The sequence below is a fragment of the Pteropus medius genome, unplaced genomic scaffold, assembly GCF_902729225.1.
Source record: "Pteropus medius unplaced genomic scaffold, Ma_sr-lr_union100, whole genome shotgun sequence".
Lineage (NCBI taxonomy): Eukaryota > Metazoa > Chordata > Mammalia > Chiroptera > Pteropodidae > Pteropus > Pteropus medius.
Genome location: NW_024349800.1, coordinates 45,136,517 through 45,159,843, shown reverse-complemented (window position 1 = coordinate 45,159,843; position 23,327 = coordinate 45,136,517). Strand labels below are relative to the sequence as shown.

The 23,327-nt window shown below is 37.2% G+C and overlaps 1 protein-coding gene across 7 annotated transcripts in view; it reads left to right on the top strand.

The window, feature by feature from the left end:
- The window catches only part of RASGRP3 (RAS guanyl releasing protein 3), an 84,958-nt gene that overhangs the window by 5,736 nt on the left and 55,895 nt on the right, over window positions 1-23,327 (top strand). The window contains exon 1 of one of the 7 annotated variants that reach the window (XM_039887432.1): window positions 16,472-16,705. The exons of 2 other annotated variants lie outside the window; for them this stretch is intronic. The gene's annotated coding sequence lies outside the window, so the exon portion shown is untranslated. Of the gene's footprint in view, window positions 1-16,471; window positions 16,706-17,101; window positions 17,626-19,761; window positions 20,139-23,327 lie in introns of those variants that run through there. 4 more of the 7 variants (XM_039887429.1, XM_039887434.1, XM_039887435.1 and 1 more) reach the window with 4 other exon arrangements.

Sequence of the window (23,327 nt, the reverse complement as noted above, 5' to 3'; positions counted from 1 at the left end):
AAACTCAAAACAAATGAATTCATGATGCATTCTCCAGTTTCCATGCTGTGAAATGAGACAGTTAATAATGGCAGAGATGAAAATGGAGGATGTGTTATCGCTTAGGAAAGAGTTAAGCAAAGCAGGTATTACATACACTAAGGTGACGATTCTCCCTCCTAGTGCTTGTGTTTATAGACATAAGTTAACTGTCCTGTTGGGTACTATTAAAATTCTTTGGATGGGGGAACTAAACTTTCAGTGACTACTTTAACTTGTATTCCAAGTCATATTCTCCTCTCATCAGTCTGATTTGGAGTAAAATTCTGCAGCTGCTCTGACTTCCAATCTTAAAGATCACTAACTAGTCATGCTATTTATTGTGGAGGCCTCTTGACCAACACTGTCCGACAGAAATATAACGTAGGCCACAGATGTAAGCTATATAAGTCATTTTATATTTTCTAGTGGCCACATTAAAATAAATAAAAAGAAACAAGTAAAAATAATTTTTAGAATATTGTTTAACCCCATATATCTGAAATGTTATCTTTCTACATACAATCAATATAAAAGATTATTGAGCCATTTTACATTCGTTCTTTTGTACCAAGTCTTTGAAATCCAGTATGTATTTTACACTTATTACATATCTCAATTCGGACAAGCCTCATTTCACATGTTCAGTAGCTTCAGGTGCATGACCGCAGTATGGAATGTGTAATCTAAATGGAAGAGATACAGTGCTCTATAGTTACATAATAGCATTTGAAGAGATTCTATTATCTGTTCAGGATTCATAGTCTTCATTCTGATACATTCAGCTGATCATTCTTATAGGTATCAACTAAAACTGAATAACAGAAAAGCAAGAAAAAGACTGGCAGTATTTGAATTTGAGTCTATTGGAACAATCCAACTGTTCATTTAGACTGTGTAACCATGGTTTCTCAATGAAGGATAAGAGTAATAGATGTTTTTAAAAACTCCTAAATTTTGAAGTCTGGGTTATAAGATTGTAAAAAACTTTTTTTTAAAATTTTATTATGATGCTTTCCAGTGAATTTAGGCGCAGGAATAGATTACATTATACAGCCTAAAACTAATTTCTGGGAAGCATTGTAGATATTGTGCTCTTAACAATAAATAAAAAAGATGTACAAAGAAAGAAATCTTTAGCACTACACACGCACACACACACACACACACACACACACACTTTCTCTTAACATTGTGACTGCTTGCTGATGTCTTTTCTGCACTTTGCATTGTCTTACTTGAAGGGTAGGAAGTATGGTTCAATATTCTTGTATAACTACTGTGCCCTGGGGACTCTCATGCCAGTCAGCTGGAGTGATAAAGATAGCTCTGTGTGCTAAATATGGAGATACAAAAATAGAGCCGGTGGAAGTGGATAAAATGAAAAGACGCTGTAGGTTCTTATGGCCCCACCAGTGGCAGAAACCTGGAATGAGTGCCCCTGAAGCCCTGGCACCATCGTATTTTGGATTCATTTCTTATTCCATCAGGGTTTGATTATAAAGCTGGATTTAAAGCAGTCCAAAAATTCTGAAATCAAAACAAAAGTTAAATACATTTAAAATGTAAACAATACCCATCCACCGTATGATTTACAAATTGGTAGTGCTCCAAATCTTATTTTTAAGAATGTTCTAGGCCCTCTAAATTCATTTTACTCACAGAAACAAAGACATAAATAGTGACTGGTATATGCACCTAAAATACCATATACTTATAACCAAATTATTACAATGCATTTACGGTGTATTCACGATGTGTTACATTAAACTATTATTCTTTATTTAATTATAATTTATTATAAATACACATTAAATTCTTATAATACATTAACAATGAAATATTAACATATTATTTCTATGTTAATATATTATACCATACATTAATACTATGTTAATAATTAGATGATATTAATAATTAATAACTAACCAACACAGAAAAAAAATATTGACTTAATCTCCTTTTGTCCAAAGCAACAAGCACTGATAAAGAATCTAGGAAGTGCCAGCTGCTGTGCCAGTTGCCGAGACAAGCATAAATGATAAATCATATTTATTTTGTTGGTAGGAAAGCAAATTCACCAGAGAAGAATGAGGAAATAGGTGGAATTCTTTTCTAAGGAGACTGCCTTATCTACGTGACTTAGGTGGGAAAGACCTTTTCATTTCTACGTCAATTTTACTTCCAACCTTTACATTTGCCTTTTCTTTAAGCACAAAGTACCTCCAGCATGGCTCTTAGTGTGTAGCCATATAAGGAACTTTTTTGGTTCCCAAACAGGGCAAGATTTCCCTAAGTAACATTTGGCAGAGAGGTAAAGAGAGGAAAGTGGAGAGAAAGGTTATAATGCAAGAGACCATGTGGGCACAGGAGACAGAAAATCATGCGCAGTAGCTCAGCTCTCTTCAAGGGAAAAGAAGCGGGGAGCAGTAGGGCACCCAGCTTTGTGTCATTCTCTGAATTTTCCTCTGCATCCTCTAGGGTGAGAACAAGGAGGAGCGGAAGGTCTGTACAACTGGCCTTTACATATAGATTGTGCTTTCTGAGTCAGTTTTTCACAGCTTCATGAGTGCCATTAACTGCTGGATATTGCAGATACTACGACTGCTTTTATAATCACTAGTAAATGAGGAGGGGGTGACAAAGTCAGCCATTAACTGGCATTCAGGCATGGTCGAGAAATCTGGGTTGAGTAGGGCCACTGGTTGGTTTCACCAATCAGCAGGAGAATTCAGGGACATATAGGTGAGGTGAGATATGCATGTACTCAAGGAGTAGTCTAGGCCAGGAAAATAATATATTCCTTATGACTTATCTCTCCTAGAACACGCTCCTTTAATTTCTTCTGGCTGGGACCTGGGGCTGTCTCCCTGGTAATGGAGATCTGTAACATAAAGACTCATGGGTGTGTGGCTGTGCCACATGCTGCTCAAAGAAGCACACCAGATCAGTGTTTTCTGTATCTGAAACTATTCCCATTCTTCCAATCAGTAAACCCATCCTCTGTCTTAGTTTCCTTTGCTTCCAGGACATTTTCTTTAAAAGATCTACATTTCTTCTTTCCCATGGGAAACTACAACTCAATCTACCTAAATCCTCTAAAATATTTAATCACATGATGTTTGGTGACATTTCTTTCATTTATTTAGCCATTATTTGCCTCTTTAGATAATTTTCCAGGAGTTTCTTCTCTCATCAACTTAATCATAAATTCCTTGAGCTGTGAGCCATGTTTTGTGCTTTTTAAAAAATCTCTCGAGAATGTCAATGTTCATAGAGGTATTATTCACAAATGGAAACAATCCAAATGTCCATCAACAGATGAATGTAAGAAGTGAGTATACTTTACATTTCTGCAATACATTATGGGTGTTCAAAGTACTTTTTCCTGTATTGTTTCATTCGCTTTCCAAAAAAATTCATGAGACAGATATTGCTGCTCCCACTTCCCTGATTGTTAAGGGAGACCCATAATGGTGATGTGATGGTCTCACTCACTACCACTCAACTGGATGAAGGGAAAACTGGTGTGAGAATCCTGTCTTTTGATTCTCAGTCTGATGCGATTTCTATTTTAGCATCCCAGTGATCAGGCGGGATCACAGATTCCGAGATAACAGGGCTGGGAGGGACATTTGGAGATGCTGTTTACAGGCAATGAACTGCACTACTGTTCACAGTCTCCTAAGGTCTTTCCCACAATGCTCTGCACATCGACCCCAATGCGTGTAAAATCAATTAGAGGCTGAGAGAGTGTTGCCAGACACACACAGTTCAGAGGATCCACGTGGCCTCCTTTTGGAAAAAGACTAAAGAATTGACTCTGGGAAGAATTTTCCATCTGTTTTCCAGATAAGATTGATTAGAACCATCCATCCAGTTTTGCAGATTCTGCGAAAGAAAGGATGAATTGTCCTGTCTGGCCTGGGTAGGTTTAGCTCACATTTCTCAGAATTTTAGCTCCAAAGTGTGGGGAAGGCCTTTTTACCTTTAGGTCATGGGGAAGAGGAGTTGGGAGGGCTCAGCTGTGAGCCCCACCCTACGCTAGGAAAGGCTGCATCATTTTCTGTAGGCCAGCTGAGTGTCCTTTAGACAACTTCACATACATTTCATTGACCATTTTGCTGAAGTTATAGCAGGAAATTTTATTTCTCTTTGTCAATTCTCTTTGTCTCCCTTCCATTTCCATCACCCTCTTCCTTCCTCACCAACTCAGTTCCCTGTGTTATTTTTGGTATAAAGAACTTTCCTTCAATTAAATTTAGAGCTTCAGAAAAGCAGTTAGAAGGCAATGAGTTGGGAGAGGTATCTGATCATCTTACATGTGTAGACACACACACACAGTCTCACACACACTCTATACCTGTGGAGCTGACCTGATTAAAAATGGATCCATGTTTTCGTTTGTTGTTTTATCAACATAAAAAACATCCAAACCCGTAGAGAATTTTTATGAGTTTATTTGAGCCAAACTGACAACAATTGCCAGGAAGCAAAATCTCAACAGATTGATGCAATGCTCTGAAGAATGGCGGTTTTGCAGATTATTTTATACATTAGAATAAAAGGAGAAATAAGGGGGGTTATATGAAATCCATTGGTGGTAGATTAAGGGGGCAGGAGAAAGCAAAGCAGAGAAATCTCTGGAATTGGATAAAAAGCAAAATGGAGAGACACAGACTTCTTTTACATTGGCGGGGACAGGATGGTTAACATTTGCAGTACATAGAGATGGTATGCAGGCTACAAGATAACAGGGATTCTGAGGTCTCGTGCTGTGATACTTACAGTTGTGTCTTGAGGGGTCTGGAAGAGAAAATTACTCCGATATTTCAAAGGTATGTTATCTTAGATGCAAAAGACAATGGGCAGTCTCACTTATGGTTAAGCCTGAACTTTGTCAAAAAAGCTACAGGCCTACCATGTGACGATTGCCATGGCCCACTTTTATGTTAACACCCCGCTGTGTGGTTACTGTTGTTCTCTGAGTCTGTAAGGCCCACCAGGCAAGCCTCCCCTGAGCTTGTCGGGTTTAGTATGTGGCGCCTTTTTTTAATCCACAATTTAATGATAGTCTTTGCACTTTAATAAGGAGGTCAGACAACCTATACTGACTGAGATTATTGAGGTATTAATAATTTTATTTTTATTTTCTATTATTCTTTTTCTCTCTTCTGCCTTCTTTTGGATTTTTCAAGTTTTATTTATTCCAATTTCTCCCCTCTAGTGCTTTGGAAGTTATGTAATCTATTTCTTCGAGTCATTACACTTAAAATATGTATTTGATTTAACAATGTTTAATGTTAATATCTTCATATTGACATCTTCTGAAAAACATAAAGACCTTAGAAACCTTTCATTGTGATCCATTCTCCCATCTTTCATGTTAGTACTGTTGAAAATTTTAGGCCCACTTTGTTTTTCTTTTTTTGAAACATTTTGATGAGTTACAATTGACACGTAATAGATGGCACATATTAAAAGTATACAATTTGACATATTGATGTACATATGCACCCATGAAAACATCACCACAAATAAGATAATAAAAAACCACTTTAAAAACATGGATCCAGTTCCCACAGGAACATAACCAGTTGCATGTTACTAAGGTCTGCTAGTTTTCGTAAACTCATTTTCCTTGAGGGATTCTGTAGCTTCTGGTCAGAAGTAACTATGACCATCGCCATTCATCAAAGCCCATGAGGCATTGTGCTAAGTACTTTAATTATTTCTCATTGCTTTTTTTTATTGTCCTTAATTTTTAATTATAAAAAGAATACAGGTTCATTATAAATGAATGTATTCAATACAAAAATGAATAGTGTAAAAACAGAAAGACTTACAATGCCTGCAACCCTCTCCTTTTCTTCAGAGCAGATATATGTTTATGCTGTCATGGCAGATATTTTTTATGCATTTGAAAACATATATGATTGTAATCAAAATGGACCTAAATGCTTAGTGGGGTTTGCGGGGGAGGCTTAAAACAATATTTATTCATAGTGTTTTTTGCCACTTGCTTTTTTTTCACTTATTACATCAAAGCCATCTTCCCATTTCATATTTTTCATGGCGGCGTGATATATGCAGCTTTGAATTAATGCATCGTGATTATTTTGATCAATCTCCCCTTATTTTTAGGTTGTTTTCCTCTTCCTGTTGTTATTACAAGTGTCACATTTAACTTGTCTTACATATATCTTTGGCATTTATGAATATTTTAATAGGATAAGACCCCGAAATGCAATGCATTGTTTCTGACCCATACAGCCACCCCGTGAGTTGGGTATTATTATCATTTCCCTTTTACCATTGAGGATTTTATACTTAGAGGGTTAAGGGACTTACTCAGCTAGTGAGCGGCTGATTGGGGAATGAGAATCCTGACTTCCCAGTCTCCAATGTGCCAACATCCTCACCACGCACCACACTGCCTCTCCTACCAGTTGAGAAAATGGTTAAAAAGAAAAAAAGGTTATTAATTTTGGAATTATCAGGAAGATTACTGGGGATTTTCAGCGAACAGTAGTTCTGTAGAATTGGAATGCGGGAGATACATTTCACACAATTTATATTTTCACCTGGCTCTTCAGCTGAGGACATTAATGTGAGAGCTGAGGGGCTATTTTTAGCAGGTTACTTTTAAGCACCCTGGGGAGATTGTGAAATCGCCTAGCACAGGCAGCAAGGAATTGCTTGCCGACTTTTTTGTTCTGAAGGAAAGGACACAGACCATCTGGGCCAGTAAGTTGGGTCCAAAATTGGACTCATGTTTATTTTACTTAATAAATGTGTTCTTGAATAATATGAGTTAGATTTTGGTTGGTCGAATGCCATTTTTAATGTGCCCAAGGGTACACACATATCTTGTAATCCTGCAATGAGTGACTTTCTAAAACAAAGAATGCTTTGGTAATGTAAACAAATTTCCCTTAATTTATGTAGAACATGACTTAATTTTTCTTTTCTTAAGGAAAGGGAATGCTATGCTCAGTCGTTTGAGTCTTACAGTGTGTTGGCTAGTATAGCCATGCCAGTTAACACTTATGTGGAATATATATGTTGTTAAAAATATAGACAAATAGAATCTAGGCTCTCACTCCAAAGTTTCAAGCCAAATGACATGGCGAAGCCACGTAATTTTGAAGCGATCGTTTTAGATAAACACCCCGTGGCAGGAGTACAGCTGTAGACATCGCGTGATCGTTATGCCTATGTTTGGATCGTGGATCCCATTCTTACCTCACTGAGATGGCGTATATAAGAGCTGGCTGTCTGGTTACTAAGGCCACAGTCCATAAAATATGATAGAAACAAGTAAGGGTGTGACTGACCCTTTTTCGTATTAGCACTCTCGCTTGCTTCGAAAATACAATAAAATATTTCTAATTCAACATTACCATTTTTGTTCTTTATATCAGTTCACATGTGCTCATAAATTTTAAAAAATCAATCTGCAATTGATTCTACAACAGGAATGGCTTTTAGAGTTCATGGATTTTCGAGTGTGTGCAGTTCATAAGGACTAGCTGGAGAGAAATATACCCACTTTTAACTTTGACAAATATTAATTTGGCTTAAGATGATTAGGTTTTTTAAAAATATTACTATTGTACATGAAAAGTAAGCAAACATCTTCAACACAAACAATTTAGTTAATACGTCTGGTGGGATATGATTCTGAGATGAATTTTTAGTACCTCTTATATTATAATCTTGATCCTCTAAGTTGATGTTTACTAGACTTTTTAAGGCCATGATGCTTGCATTGCTTTTAGTTTAGTTTTGGGAAAATAACAGAATATATAGTAAAATGAATAATTTTGCAATCCCAACAATCCTAGTTTTGGAGACCTATACTATGGAAATAAAAGATGTATGTGTAAGAATGTTTAGAGCAACATTGTTTAGAGAGTATCTTGAATGTTCATCAATAGGGCGAACAAACTATGACATATCTATACTGTGGAAGAGTACACAACTACTAAAAAGAATAAATTAAATCTATATTATTGATGTTGTAGCCAATATACGTGACCATGATACATTGTTGAGGGGAAAAATCTAATTATAGATCAATTTTAATGATAAATAGAACTCTACACATATAAGTATGTATGAGATGCATTTCTCATAGGTGTGATCTCAGTCAGATGGGAATGGATGGGAAAGAGGAGTGATAAAATTTTTCTTTATGTATATCTCCATATTGTTTGACTTGCTATAATGAGCATTATTGCTCTTTTAATTTAAATGTCTTATAAAGTAAAAAACACACAAGAGTCCTGCTTTTCTTGTTTTGTAATAGGAAACAAGACTATTCTGCAATGTGATAATGTAATTATTCTGGCCAGTAGAATATACATTTAAAATTTATAGGCATTCAAATACCTATTGACGCCTCACCATTTAGGGTGGTATTTTTCAGCTGTTTTAGCCCATGCTCCCTGCACTGATTTCTTACTACAGTGTGTTTGTTTATCTTAGCAGCCAGGAAGCTCTGTTGAGCTCCTGACTTCTTATGGTTATATTAAGGAATGACACCCAACTTTCAGTTCTGACCTGCCCCTCCACCTGCCCCTCAGCATGAAAGTTTTAAATCGATCTACTACCTCTCACTAATAAGAATGGAAATCACAAAGATGAGCCCTGAGAATAAACACTCCTTTTTTAATTAAAACATGAGAGAAAACTGGAAATTTTCCTACCATTTTTTATGTGCTTCTAAAAGTGTTTCCATCGTTTACCCTCCTCTGATCTACAAATAAGAAAATCCTGTTGCAAGAATATTAGATCTTCATTCCTCGGGCAGGTTCCCACTCTACTTGCGATTGCCTCTGTGTTCCCAGGAAGTCATAAAAATTACCTTATCCAAAGGCTTTCTACATACAAAGGGTATAAGTACCCCAAGACTGCAGTCAAAAGGTTGAGTAAATACAGTGTAGGTAAATCGTGGTAGTGTTTAATGAAGTATGTGATAAAGGCAGTGATACCATAAGAAAGGATATGGAAATGAGGTCAGGAGCTCAGGCCTCACAGATTTATAACCTACAGGCGATAATGGTTGGAATAAAATTTGAGCAAGTGGTTTGGCATTACAAACTGTAAACCAGGACTAGTAGTCAGCTAGCTGGGTTTGGATAATAAAGTAAAGAGCAGAAGCAATTAGGTAGGACATTTAGAATCATGCACAATTTTGAGCAGATGGATTTGGTATCAAAAGTGTACAATCGTGGTGTAAAAATTCATTCATTCATTCAGAAAGTGTACACTGAACATCATCTTCCAGCCAAGGCCAGTGGGCTGTAGTGTGGACCCAGTATGGCTTAGCAGATTCCGAAAGACAATGCCAAGCAGGATGAAGTAGAAGTGGGAGGATGGGGAGAAGCAAGGCAGAGGGGGCCTGGGCTCTGCATATGGGAATAGGAGAATTGGGAGTTTCTAACTGTGCTTTTAAAAACGATTCCTATAAAGACCTAACTGTACCCTACCTCATGCATTTACCCATCTCATATTTTGAGAAAAAATAAATAAATATTTCTTTGCCTCATTTATCACCAAATCAGCTTTGCATTTTTAGCTTTGAACAAGCAATGATGCTGAAATTTGAAAAGAAAGGAAATTATAAATTGGAAAACTGCTCTTCTATTATTTTGTGCACACTAAATGATTCTCAGAAAAATGCACCGAGGCAGTCTTGGATAGTTTTTTTAAACTCTAAGCAACTCTTTTCAAGAACTAAAAGAATTCTGGGAACAGCAGTGGCATTTTAGATTTAGATTAAGTTTACCACTAGTCTGTGGTTTATAGATAGGGTTGAGATCCTCACAGATTAATGAAAATTGCTGCCAAATCAGGGTTTTAAAATAAAACTATAAGGGGAAAGTTATTATGTAAGTCATTATGTTAAGTTAGGTGTTTTGTACCATGAATGCTAAATTCTCCTTCTCATGTTTTACCAAATGAAGCTTCTGCTAGAAATCTGGTCTAATCTAAGCAGCTAAATAGGTGTGGGGGGCGGGGGGGAGAGAATGCTGCCTAAAAGGTAAATTTAAACGAATTAGATGAAGTAAATACAACTATGCTAATATGTTGTATTTTTGAAAAGTAAATGAAATTTTACAAAAAAGAAAGAAAGGAAAGACAGGAGGTAAAAGAGGAAAAAGAGACTAAAAGCAGACGTCTATGTTTAATCTGGACTGATTTGTCCAGAAATTTAGGGGTTTCTCCAGGGATGTTGAAGAAAGGAGGAGGTTACAGAGACTGGGGTGTGGAGGCACCCGCTACAGAGGCCTCCCCTCATAGAGGTCGCCCTCCTATTCATTCTGCTTTTCATTTTTCTACTGCCCATCTCCATTTATGAATGGCTTGTGTTGCAAAGGTTCACTTGTAAGTCAGTTATTTGTAACCCAACATGTTTTTAATCCACAGAAGGCATATCCGCATAACAATGTTATAAATGCCACTCCATATTATTCCAGACTGCACCAGAACCACTTAACAAGTACCACTGGCCAAAACAGCACACGTTTGCCATAAAGAATAATAGGAAACTATTGTTGTAATGCCAATAATTAGACCCCAAAGTGCAATATAATTGACTTGGATGTTGTGTTTGTGAGTAAGCAGCTTCAATTAGAAAAGGATGAGCGAGTTTATGTACATTTCCATGATTCTTAAATCATTTGGGGATGTAAATGTGCAGAGTTTGAAGTCAGAATTGGGTTCATATCCATATTTCTCTCTCTGCTGCTTACTAGTTGTGGGCAGGCTAGTTAATCTCACTAAAGATCATTGAGGGTAATAATAGTGTCTCCTAGAACATTGCTGTGAGAATTAAATGAGCATTGTACACAGATGTTAGCTTATTATATATTATTAATATCATCAATATAGTACATTATAATTATTATTAGGTACTAATTTTATGATATGTAATAAATATTATTCCTTATATAAGGCTTTCTACTTGTTCCACTTTTATTCTGGAGAGATTATAAGCTTGGAGAGCACAGACTTTTGTCATGTACTTTGGTGAATCCTTAAATGCAACGCATATCAAATACAGATGTATTTTTTCATTTATTGACAATGATTTGCTTTGTTCAGGAGATTTGGAAATTAAAAACTCTACTCTCTGATTCTTGCACAATTTCTTCTTTCAAGTTATTACAGGCATGTCGTTAGCACGGCTCCCATGATAACTGATTGTGACCAGGTATTTATTTTGGCTTACACATGGTTCAAGGGGATAGAAAGGGGAAGAGCAAGACAGGGAGAGAAAATTCTCCCCGGTACTTAGACAAATGTTGAAAGAAAAAAGAGAAGGAGAGAAGGAATCCAAAAAGTGTATGTATCTGAGAAAGAGATGACCAGGTAGAATTTATTAAACTGGAGAAATAAGAGAGTAATAATTCATGAAAAGTCCCCTGAAAGAAAAGGAAGGTAGAGGTGGGGATGTGCTATGGCTGTTAGTACCTCAAATTGACCAGCAGGTGGTGTGTTACCAACTTGGAGCGGCTTGTTTGGAGTTTGGCACAAGACGGAAGGATGGATGAATGGGCAACTTCAGGAGGTCGTAGCTGGTGGGTTCATGCTATCTGACCATGTGTTCATGGCATGGATAGATACCATTTGACAATTTCTACTTAAGGGAATGCCTGAGATAGGTGCAAAGGCCCATCAGACCAGGATGTCTTTAAGAAACCGAATTCAAGGTACTAGAGCAGGAGCACATGTCCCTCCTTTTCCTGTATGTATCCTTTGAACTTGGTAGTTCCATCACTTCCGATGACTTGCTTTCAAATATTGGGTCCAGGACCAGCAAGATAGAAAATCGAGACTTAGTCTGGAGGAAGTGTCTGGCTTTGTTAATGATGGCCAGGTTTTTCTACTCTGGGTCCTTTTTTCTTGATCACATTTCTTGTCAAAGGCTTTCTCCTCTTTGTGTAGATGATTAAAGCGCTTAAGTATAATTGCAGGTGTTGTATCTCTTTTCTTATATAAAAAAAGATTTCAATTAAAAATGAACAAGTGATAGACATTTATAGAAACAGTAGAAAAAAAGCTGATAAGCATAAAGAAAACTGTATATGACCTCAACTCCCAAAGATAACTATTATTAAAAATTTGATTTATAATGTTTCGGACATTTACATATATTGATATATTTTCTTAGAAAAATGAGATCATACTGAATAAACTTGTGTTTTTACCTTAGCTTGTGCTGAAAATTATTCTCTGTTAATGTAGTTCAACAACATTAGTTTACGATTGCAAAGTGCTACCTCTTATGAATGTGTTATGATTTACTTGAGACTTTTGCACATAGATTGTTTCTAATTTTTTACTAGTATAAACAATGCTGTGAGAAACATTCTTATATATGTAAAAATATACATGATTTTATTGGGTTAATTTTTAGAATAGGAATAGCTGAATTGAGGGTATACATATTTTAAAAAGCTTTTGCTACATATTACAAAATTATTTTCCTTACACGTTGTACCAATTTATACTCTTGCCAGCAGAGTATGAAAGTGCCGTTTTCCAAACCTTCTCCCAACAGTGGGAATTATCAATTTTCTACTTTGTTAAGAGATAATAAATGATATTCTATCATTGTTTAGTTTGTACTTTTTTTATGATGCTAAATTCTTTTTTCACGTGTATAGTGGTCATTTATGTTTCTCCTAATTTCCTTTGCCCAATTGCTAATTTTAATGCTATTTATGTGGTAAGACTATTAACTCTTTACCATGTAGGTGTCATTTTTTAATTTCATTTTGTCATTTGTGATTTAATTTTGGTTATGATATTATTATTGACATACGTAAATTTTATATTTTATTCATTTAAATATTTAAAAATTTTCTGGTTTTTATGGGTTCTGCTTTTGTGATCATAATTAAAATAACTTTCACAATAAAACTATTTAATCATTAAAAAATTTAAGATTATGGGAACCATCACATGATTTTCTAAGATGGCATGTGGTTTTATTTTTACATTTAACTCTTTAGCTCACAAGGCACTTTTTTTGTATATGTTATGAGGTAATAATTACATCTTTATTTTCATATTAATTAACTATTCAACTAATTATTGAATAATCCATTTTCCCCCAGTGGGTTTAAATACCATATTTAGCAAATAAGCATTTTAACATAGTACTTATATTTACATTTCTGGGCTTTCTGTTCTGTTCCATTGCTTGCCTCTTTTGGCACCAGTATCAAACTTTTAATTCTTGATGTTTTTAGCCTCTTTAATACTTAGTACCCCGCCGTGTTGTTTTCTAAAATTTTCTTGACCATTATCAGGTTTTTATTCTTTCAAATAAACTTTAGGATTTCTTTTTTGGCCTGTTTTAAAAAATCTCTTTGGAATTTCAACCAAAATTTAACTATATGAATAAGTTAAATAGGGGAGAATTGACATCTTCACAATGTTGACTCTTCCAGTTCTGGGAAATTGTATAACTCTCCATTTATTGAAATATTTTCTATTTTCTCAGTAGAATTTTATACATTTTAAAAATATTTTATTCATTCATTTTTTTATTCCTAAAAATTTTATTATTGCTGTTGCTAGTATGACTGAGATTTTTTTCCATTACATTTTTGAACAAGTTTTGGCTGTTATAAAAAATTTTATTAATTTTGTGTGTTTATTTTGTAACTGTTCACCTCACTGACATTTATAATTATTTAAAACATTTTTAAAAGTTGATTCTCTTGAGTAAATGATTATAACATGTGAAAGTTGGTTAATTTTGTCTCTCACTTTCTCAAATGCCCAGAACAGTGCTAAATGGTGATAGTGATGATGAGCATCCTTTTCTTGTTTTTGATTTTAATATTAATACCTCTAATATTGCACCATTAGGTATGATGTCTGGTTTTGGTTCGATATAGATAACTTTAACATGCTAAGAAAAATTCTCCTAACTCCATTTTATTAATTTAAGATTTTTAAATTAATTTTTAAAAATTAATAAAATATATGTGAGGTTAGTCTGTGGTTTCCTTTATTATGCTTTATATGTGTTTTAGGTCAGAGGTATTATGTTAGTTTTCTGTTACTATTGTCCATTTGAACATTTTATATAACTTGGGAATTATCTGTGGATTGAAGCTTAGAGAGAACTTGATTGTGCAAGTAATTTAAACTAAAAACTTTTCTTGGAAACAATTTCTCAATAACTTTTACATCTTTCCATAATTATTGATGTGTTGTTTTTCAACTTCTTCTTCAGTCACTCTGCCTGTAATCAAGTCTTTTAGCTCTGCCCATAATATTTAATATGTGGTGTTCTCATTATTGAAAACTTCTAAGCATTCTGTAATTGCCTTTTTGATTTTTTCTCAAATCAGTGAATTTTTTTAAAGAAGAGCTAAAAATTTTCCAAGAGCTTAGCTCTTTTTTGACCTATACTTTTGTAATTATTTTATAGTTTTATTACAGTATCATCAGAGAATATGGCCCAAACAATTTCTTTAGGAGTGAATTACTTAAGATTTTTTGGTGGCCTAATATAAAATCAATTTTTGCAAACATATCTTTTCTTAAAGGAATAAACAGAAGGTCCTTCTTCTTAATCATTCATTTCTTCATTCAGCACTGTTTCAGCTATGTGTCTCCTACCTGTCAGGCATTATATTAAGCATTGAGGATATCAAATGAATCAGTCATAAGCTTTCTGTAAGATTGTCAAAGGTCAGATGAAACATAGACACATGAAGACCCAGTTACAACAGAATAAGAGATGCGACAGCAGTACAATATCCAAAAGAAGGATTCCAGCCCTGTTATAGGTTCTAGGGATGCAAAGGTGCCTAAGATACCACTGTGTCCCCGAGAGACTTTCAGTACAAAAGTGTAAAAAAAAAATAAACAAACTGAAGGCAGAGACAGATTTTTGGAGGCAAAGTGACTAATTAGGAAACTACTATAGTCATTTGATAAGAAATTGAGACACATGAGAGATGTTAGAGAACAGAAAGAAGAGAGGGGATTTCACATTTTAGGAGCAGGAAGAAGAAAAGACCACATATTAGGCCAAACGAGGTAGAAGCAAAATTTTAAGAAGCCACGAGGGAACATTTTTAAAAGTGTTTCGTCAGATAGGTTGAACGCAGCTGAGAGGCTGAGGAAGATAAAAAATAAAAAAGTGTCTAATAGCCTTGGTCTATGGTGACTTGCTGAAAGCAATTTCAGGAGTAAAGAGGGAAGAAGCAGCCAGACTGTAAGCAGGTTGAGACTTAAATGGGGTGTGAGATGATGGAGACAAGAAGAGTTTCTCCAGATGCTTAGTTGTGACGAGAATGAATGGGTTAGGGGCAGTAATTAAAGCGTAAAGGATCAAACAACAATAACAACAACAACAACAACAACAACAAACATTAAAACAACGTGAGCATGTTTAAATAATGGTGAGCAGACAGAGAGAGAAAGCATTGTTGAAGAAAGGGCCTGGGCAGGTAGGAATCACAGGAGAGACAAAGCCCAGGGAGTGCATGGCCTCCTTTGGAGTTGGAGGAGAGGATTGGTACCTCTAGGCATTTTGGGCAGGGAGGTGGGATCTATTTCTTTGCTAGGCTTGAAAAAGATGTCATTGCAGAAATCTTCAATTGGAAGGGTCCAAAGTCTTGGTCTGTGCTGACGGTTTGCTTTATAGGTATGATCAGGATCCATCTCTTCCTCTCTTCCAGTAGAACAGGAGAAGAATCTCTATGCTGACTTTTCCCAAAGCTGTTTTTACTATGGGTCATTAAAGAGTTTCCAGACACCCCTCTCTCACTGTGTGATATGGTCAGAGTAACTAACACAGTCAGTTGCAAATAAAGTGATTGATGGATGCCAGAAGGTCACAAAAGTTTCTGTTAGCGTAAATACAAAGTCTAAATAAATCACGATGTATATTTCAAATCTTCAGTAGTCTTCCTTTTCTAGTTCTGATTAATAATTGTCACATCAACATCTGAGGAGAAATGTTTATGAAAATGACATGCATTTTAGCATATTGTATTTTAATATGTTTTTTAAATTTCTGTTGCTAACTTTGAACACTTAAAAAGGGATATGTTTTGAAACTTGCAAAGAATTTTTCCACTTGCACTTCGGGCTTCTACATGTTGGTAACAAATCAGTCCCCTGAAAAAAATGGCTAAACTGAGGTTTTTTGGTCTTTTTCTGTTATTTTGGAAAAACACTCTATCCTCTGCATGGAGGAAAACTTTGGTTTGATTAACACTGTAAATAATTATGAGACAAACCCCAAATATGAAATATTGCCCACACAAGCTCCTTTATTGAGTAAGATCTCACATGCTCAAAATCAAGGTTGACAGTTTAACAGGCTCATTATGTTCAGAAATCCCCTGGGGCATTTTAACCTTTTAACATCTTTTCAGATGTTCTCATTGCCAAATGAGCTGACTCTGTCATATCTGCACTCTACCCTGCTTGGTCACTGATTTGGGGAACTGTCAATCTTACTATACCAAGAAATCAGATATGACACAAGGTCGGATACTGTCCAAAGTCAGATAGACGAAAGACTTTCCTTGGAGAGGAGGATGAAGGAAGGATGGGAAAATCAGCTTACGTGAGAAGTATGATGAATTCAGCAAAACACCGAGGATGATTTGTCACCTTTTTGAGCAGCACAACGAAGCAGCAGGTTGGTCTAACTTCCTGGCAATCCAAAGGGGGCAGAAGCACATCTGTAAATTTTGCGATAATTTCTGTTTCCACTTTCATGCTTTAGGTGATAATCTCAACTGCTTTGCTCTGCCCCCAAATGTTGACACAACCCAACTAGGTGGTTTGGTCTTAAACCACCTGAAATCACTTCCATTAGCTCTTTACACAAAACTGCATTTGATAGTCTTCATTAATTTACCTCTCACATTTGCCCTTCCACATCGCTTGGCACAGCCCTGTGCCACATCACAGCCCTGGCTGTGTTGAAATTAAACCTAATCATCCTTAGACTGTTAGTCTGTTTTCCTCAGAACAGTGCATTCCGTCTTGTGGCTCTCCCAACACACAGGAGCCTGGGATGATGCTGAGAAAACAAAGTCAAGATGAAACAAGTGGATGTTCTCTAGGGGCACCTGGAAGGCAAAGCAGTTGCAACTCTGGGCTGGTCTGTGGCTCCTTCTTGCTGTTCCCAGTGAAAACCTGAGTGAGATGAGGAAGCATAGGGACTGCCAGCCTCCCGCACCTACTCCGCCCCCCAGAAAAAAAAAGAAAAAAACCCAGCAACTTTCCACTTGCAGTGACCTGCCCTCCAGTGTGACTTATCAGCTGTTCGGTGTTGATCATGAAAAGAAAACAAATTGTGGAATGCACTGCTCTGCATGCTAATGAAATGGCTGAGCCAGCTCAGGGGTTAAAAAAAGGTTCACGAATTAGGAGAATAATGATCTTCAGTTTCTGACCTCCTGGCAAGGCGGCAGTATTTATCAAGAGGCACATGTGACTGGTTAAGACATAGAGCCTCAGCTCGAAGGAAACAGCTGCTCGCGGAGTGCTCCGGCACTTGGCAGCTAGACAGGCAGGGTGCTGATGTGAGGCATACCCAACACGACTGCCCCTGTAAGTAACTGGAGGACGTGTGTGTGCATGTGCGCGCGCGTGTGTGTGTGCGCGTGCGTGCGTGCGTGTGTGTGTGTGTGTGTGTGGCAAGCCACAATTTTAATTTTGATTTTTGTTTCTCTTTGGCACTAAAAGGGGTACCTATTATCAACAGCCATTTTCATTTTTATTGATTTTTTTTTTTTTTAAGAATCTGTTATTTTCAGCAACGTTGTTTTCTAATTTTAAGGATGAAAGGGGAATGTTGCTTGACTCCTATCTAGAAAACAGCCAGTTTATTTCCTGGCGTCCGGGATTTTTATAGTCTGTGGTGTTTAGAGTCAAAGTCAAGAGTCAGGTTATGACGAAGAGAATCTGTGGAAGTGAATTGATGACTAGATTTGTTTTTACTCAGTCTTACCATTGAAATGTGAAAAATAATGTTTTGAGAAAGAACTTGTGAATTTATTGCACGTCTGACTTGACCATTGCTAGTCAATTTTGAACACTATCTCATTTAATTATGTATAACAATGCGCAATACAGAAAATGAACAAAATAATATTTAGATTTAAATTAGAAATCATATTTAGATTTTAGGCATGCTTTCTAATTTATTGAAAGGTGTATTTTATAGCTCTTGTCTTCTACAAGTTAATTCACCTTCCTTACTTTAAAGCTAACATTTTTAGTTGCCCCTGGTCTTCCTTATTTTAGATAAGGCTAAGCTAGTGTTTTTATGATGCCAGAGTCTTGCTTCCTTGTTTATGGCCTGAATTATAGAAGTGTTGCCTGAAGCTGATTTACAACTCTGAAGAGCCTGACATCCAAATACCTGAGAGGACCTGTTCTTTCTCTGTTTCTCTGGGCAATAATGGAGCTCGCTTTGGGGAGAGCAGCAAAGCAGGCACCATCCTGGGACAGAACTGTTGTTCAGGGATTTTTGTCCTTCCGTGGAAGTCACAAGCAGAAAGTTTAAGAAGGAAGGAAAAGGAAAAAGGGGGAGGGCAGACCCCTGACCTGCTGATGGAAACCTCTGGAAGTGACAGGCCTCTGAACCGGAGCGATGTGGGGAGGTAACCCAAATTCATTGGCCCAGATTGCCTAGATGTTCAGGATAGGGGCAGAAAGTGGTTCCTTTGATTTAATTCTTGCCAGTTAGTCGGCTTGTGACAAGCCCAGAGCACTCTGGGTGACTGGTGGCTTGTCATATATGCTCAGGTTGTATAGTTTTCTTGCCTTTTCTGCCCCCTGCCTGGAGGAAGCATTCTTTCCCTCCACAGCTATCAGTCCTTGTATGTGAAGAATGGATTGAAAGTGACCCAGAGTGTGCTGGTTATGCCACAGTCTCCCCCACACAGTTGGTGTTGAGTCTTACATCAGCCAGAGATGTGGGATGGAAGCAGTTTCAGATGCCCTGTCTGAAAAAAATGGCGCGTCTCCATACTTCCACACCTTCTTTTCTTTAAAATGTAGAAGAATCCACAAAACCCAGAGTGTTCAATGAGAAAAAAAAATTATTCCAACTCTGTTCCTCTTTATGCCATTTGTATGAGGTCCCTGGGTCAGCCTGTGGCCATGTGGCTCAGTGACTTCCCTGTCTGACGGCAGGGCTCTGGCTGCCAGCTCGGCCATTCTTTAGGGAGTTTGCTTCTGGTATAGTTTCATTTTTTCCACAGGCCGATAGTGGAAAAGAACTTTCCAGTGAAATTGTGTCTCTGGAATAATAGAGCCACCCACAAATAAAATGGGGGGTCTAAATGGCAGAGTATCCTTTGAATTGTTCAAGTACTGAATTTTTGAAAGCCTGCAGATTATATTGGAAAACCCAACGATACTTTGACTTTCAAAATATTAATAACAGAAAAATAAAAATAATTATTTTACATGCAAATAGTACATCAAGTCAACGGCTTTTAGATGTGTATATGAATTATACAATGTACGGTTTAACGTTTTCATTTTAAAAATGAGTATATCATAGCAAATTTATCTGGGTCATGATGCTAGTTAGTGGCAGAGCCAGAAAAGAGAGCTCAAGGCTTCTGCTGCTTTTACTGTTATAATATTAACATTAATAATTTTAAATTACAATTATTGTGCACTTTCCATGCTGGATGACATGCTAAGCAAATATATTTATTTTTATACAACCCTGACAGTAAGTCTTGCTGTATGTTATTATTCCAGTTTTATAGTGCAAAAACTGAAGCTCAGAGACCCCCCTTAGCCACTCAGCTATATTTGGCACAGGCAGAAGTGGCACTGACTCCAGAACCTGAACACGTTAAAAAATAAAAGTGGAACGCATATACTAATCCCACACATTTACATGTAAAAGCTCATGAAATGCAAATGAGACCATTTCAGCGCACTACAATTAGACACACAATGTATGCTATGGCCCTTGCAAACTCTCTGTGGCAGGAAGGGTGAGGTTTCCCCTGGTGACAGTCCAAGCCCAAGCTGGATAGGACGGCTGACTGGCGGCATGTTTTCTCTTTGAGAGCAGTTCAGCGATGGCCCTCCCATCGGTAAGAACAGCAGCTGAGAGCTTTATTATTACCCTGGAACGCGCTGCTCTCACTGCCCCTTCTGGCTTCCTTCGCTTTTCCTGTCACATCTTTCCTTTGAGGGGCCTCCACTCCACCCATGCCCCACCCCAAATAACCAGCTTAGTGGTGTTAAAACTATTATCAGACCTTGCGCCTCAAGCTAGAAGTTGGGTTTTCCATGTAGGTTGTTGTTTATGAATGAAGCCATGCGATCTTTCCCTCTGTTTTCTCATTTGTTCTGAGCTGTGAAGGGAGGGTCACAGGCCGGGGGACTGTAATGGGGCGGGGGGCACTTTTCTCTGCTGACTGGGATGCTGCCTGCACCGAGATGCAAGCTTCACTCACTACCTGCCGCATATCTAAAGACTGGCCCTCTCATTTGTGAGTCACAAACCTGGAGGCTTTTCTGGGTCATCAGCCAGAGACAGAGCCCTTAGAAAAAACCACTTCTTGAACCCTCTAAAAAATTTAATTTGGCTCTCCATATTTCTCCATGGGGTTAAATGTCAAAATAAAGGCTGGCAATGAGAAAGAGCCCTGAGTATCCCATAAGTAGCAGAAGGGTCTTTGGGTTTAATCAGGAGAAAATGAAGTAGGCAGACCTTTCATGAATGTCTTTGAGAAAGTTATCAATGTTTTTCAAGCCTTTTTGACGAGATGACACCTTTTGAAGATCAAGCAATTTATAGCAAGAAAGGGAACTTTTAACCTGCTTCTCACCTGCTTGATGCTTTTAAAGCTAAGAACTCAAGAGTCATCAGGAGTATAGTCTGCCAAACCAGAATCTCTGAAAATTACCTCCAATTCTTACTGGGTATTGCTTCTTTCCACAGCAATTGGCATAGTTCAGTGGATATTGGAAACTCATGAATGAGTTGAACTCAGAAACATAGCAGAGTTCACAAGTCATACTTTAGAGCTGGTTGGAAGCAGAATAGTGTTTGATTTTTTCCAGGATCAGGAAACAAAATTTAATGTTTTTTAAAAGAAGGCAACAAAATTTGATGTTTTTAGAATAAAGAAACAAATTTTGTGCTGCAGGGCTTGTTTTGTTTCTTTGTTTTTGCCAGATTGTATGCTCCAAAGAACCTGCTCCCAAAGAGTGAACTCCTTTGGGTCCCTCTTTGCCTTTATGTGAACTGCTCATTTACAGTTCTTGGAGCTGTTTAGTTGTTTGTGTGTCATGTGTCCATTGTTCTAGAGATAGTCTGGTTTTACTGGATGTTCAAATGATCACAGTAGTATCTCTGGAGTCTGTGATGTGTAGGTTCCGTGTGCTTTGATTGTCTTGGAGCCCATTTATGGTATCGAGAAGATAAATTTCTGCATTTTTGCACGAATTTTCCGATATAAAGTGCTTTTTTGCTACAATCCTGTGTAAGAGAGGACACCGTTACCATTGTTTACAGCGAGGAAGCTGAGATTGAGAGACAGTGAGTGACTTGTCCATGCTCATGAAAGCATTAACTGGCAGAACTCAACCAAGCCTTCTGATTCTAAATTAAATCTACAAAATTGTCCTTTGTGATCAAAAGTGCTGTAATTTGTGTTATCCTCTGATGGACAAAAGCTAAATGGATGACTGACACATGACATGCCATTTCATGCGTGTCACTGACGGTATTTCCGAGCCTATGGATACTTGGCTTTAGAAAAAGGCTCAGCTTAGTTACAGACACAATAGTATTTGTTTAGGGTAATATTTTTCAAGGAACTTAGTGGTCATTTTCTTCCCCTGCAGACCCAGTGTGGTTAAGTTGGAATCACACCAACTCTGGTATGATGTAATATTCAGCCTTAGAAGAAATCTGATTGTGTTTTTAGATGAGAAAAAAATGCAGCATGATGCCCAGCGCACACTTCTCTTACACAACAAAACCACCAGCGTTCTTGGAAGTTCCGCCTGGCTACAGTGCTCTTATGTGCGTGGGAAATGGTGTGCTCTGACCACCAGGGACAGTGTCCACTGTGACCATTTCCCTCTGCAAAGTTATCTGCCCACAACTGAGAGAGTCTTAGCTTGCTAAAATAGTTGAGAATCTTCACCACGAGTCAGTTTTCTGTTATGGCAATCCGGTTCATTGCATAACAGTGTTACCTGTATGTTGGAAAGGTCATAAAAACGACAGTATGCCACATCCACTGATTGTACAATGCAGCTGTACATTGCAATGGCCAGGGCTTAGCGGCGGAGGTGGGGATGGTGGCAGGGAACCAAATGAAAAGCTTTATGATAATAATGGCTATTACAGTGTTTCTTTCTAAAGTAGCTTTTTTAAAGTATGAAGGTAAAAGGTTGCCTTCTTTGAATTTAAAAAATTCTGAAAAACATTTAATTCATGAACTGACTCAAAGAGCATTTTCCCCTAGTGATTACTAATCGGTGTTTAGTAATCAGAACTTTCTGCACCTTTCAAGAGGACAAAAGGAGAAAGACAATTTAAAAAGAAAAGAAAGAAAATGAGATGGTGAGTTAAAGGCTTACCTTCCGGGATTACAGTCCGTAAAATTTGCAGTCATATAAACCTTGATGTCCCCATGGTAGGTGGAGAATTCAACTACATATATGAATGATATATGTAGCCATAGATATAACAATATCTTTTAAGTTTTTATGTGATCATGTTGATAATTTTATTCTTCTGAAGGCTTCCTATTTGTCAGTTGCTGCCCTATCTTTATACTTAATTTAGTGTTGGTTTAGGTGGACCTGTTCCCATAAAATGTTCCAAGACCCTTTCATAAATCATTATTGCACTGATTTACTTTAGTATTATGTGTACTCAGAGTTTCATCTTTGACTATGTTCCAGCTACAATCTTTGACAGAGAACTAGTAATTGGATGAAATAACAGAGAAAAAAATTAAGTGCATAGTTAATTCTAGAATTTCATTTTATTACTACTTAGCTGCTGCTTAATTAAAAATTGCAGACAAGTAACTGCATTTGAATGTGTGTAAGTGATTTTAATTGCTTCTCTTTTTCACCTCTGAGGTATCTGTGTTGTGGTAGAGACCTTAGTAATTGATGAACTGGCCAAAAGGAAGGCAATGGCCTGGAGAAGAACTCAGGCAAAGAGGCCGTGAATCTGCCATGGAATCAGATGTCATATTTAAAAAAAAAGGAAGGAAGGAAGAGAGAGAGAAAGAGAGAGAACGGGGTGTGGG